This window comes from Plasmodium reichenowi, chromosome 9, assembly GCF_001601855.1.
Source record: "Plasmodium reichenowi strain SY57 chromosome 9, whole genome shotgun sequence".
NCBI lineage: Eukaryota > Apicomplexa > Aconoidasida > Haemosporida > Plasmodiidae > Plasmodium > Plasmodium reichenowi.
In genome coordinates, this window is record NC_033654.1 from 1,311,683 (window position 1) to 1,312,991 (window position 1,309).

A 1,309-nucleotide genomic window follows, 5' to 3' on the forward strand; every position below is an offset into this window, starting at 1 on the left:
TTTAATTTTTACTTAAAAATTTTTATCCTCATAAAATTATTTTTTTTTAAAAAAAAAAAAAAAAAAAAAAAAAAAAGAGATAAATGTTTTCATATTTGAAAATGCTATAATTTAATTTTGTATACGTAAAATAAGGAATAAAAAAAGGAGATATTATTTTTCATACTATTTAAGATGAAAAAATATAATTTCTTTTAATAGGTCCTCATTCTATGTACATAAAGAAATATGATTTGTCTACAATTATATGATTAATGCAAAATAAATAAATTATAATAATTATTACACATTTTTGCTTTATTTTATTTTATTTCCCCTTACAAAATACAATATTGTTGAGAGTAATGAATATGCGTAAATTATTTTATTTTGGAAACCTTAAACTTTGAAAAATAAAAAGCGATAAAAAAATAAAAATTTATGTAATATAATAATATAATATAATGAAGACTTTTTTACACACTTCATATATTATATATATATATTCATATACACACATATATATAAATATATATATATAATAATATATATATAATATATATATATATATATAATGGGTATATTTATTTATATACACACACTTGTATAAAAAATTTATACATATATATACATATGTGTATAATACGCACATTTTACAAATATAACATTTATAGTATAAAAAAATCGTTTGTCCTCTTTTTAAAAATCAAGAAATAAAAATGAAAAAAATATATTTTACATAATTTTATTTTCATATTTCTAAAAAATGAAAACTATTAAGAGGAAATGAATATATTAAAAATTATGAATATACAAAAAAATAAAAAAAATAGAGAGAGGAAACTTACTTGTAAATATAAGAGAAGAAAACTAGGTCTCCAATTATGTAATGATATATATTGTATTATAATTACTCTAGTGCATTATAAATATGAATAAAAAAAAAAATATATATATAAATATATATATATATATAATATATATAATTATATATATATATATACAATTATATAATATATATTATATATATATATATATATATATATATATTTTTTCTCTGTATTTCCTTATGCATGCATTAGCAAGATAATACTATATCTAAGACCAATAGAAATATCATATATATTTAAGGCTTAAATTTTCCTTTTTTTTTTTTTTTTTTTTTTGGCTCTGGGCTTATTAAAAAAAAAATTGAATAAAATGTGACACATTTTCTGAAATTATTAAAAATAATAATATTTTAAAAAACTTATTACTTTTTAAAATTTTCTAAGATTAAAAAATTAGATATATTATATCCACAGTAAAAAAATGTGTATATATATATAAA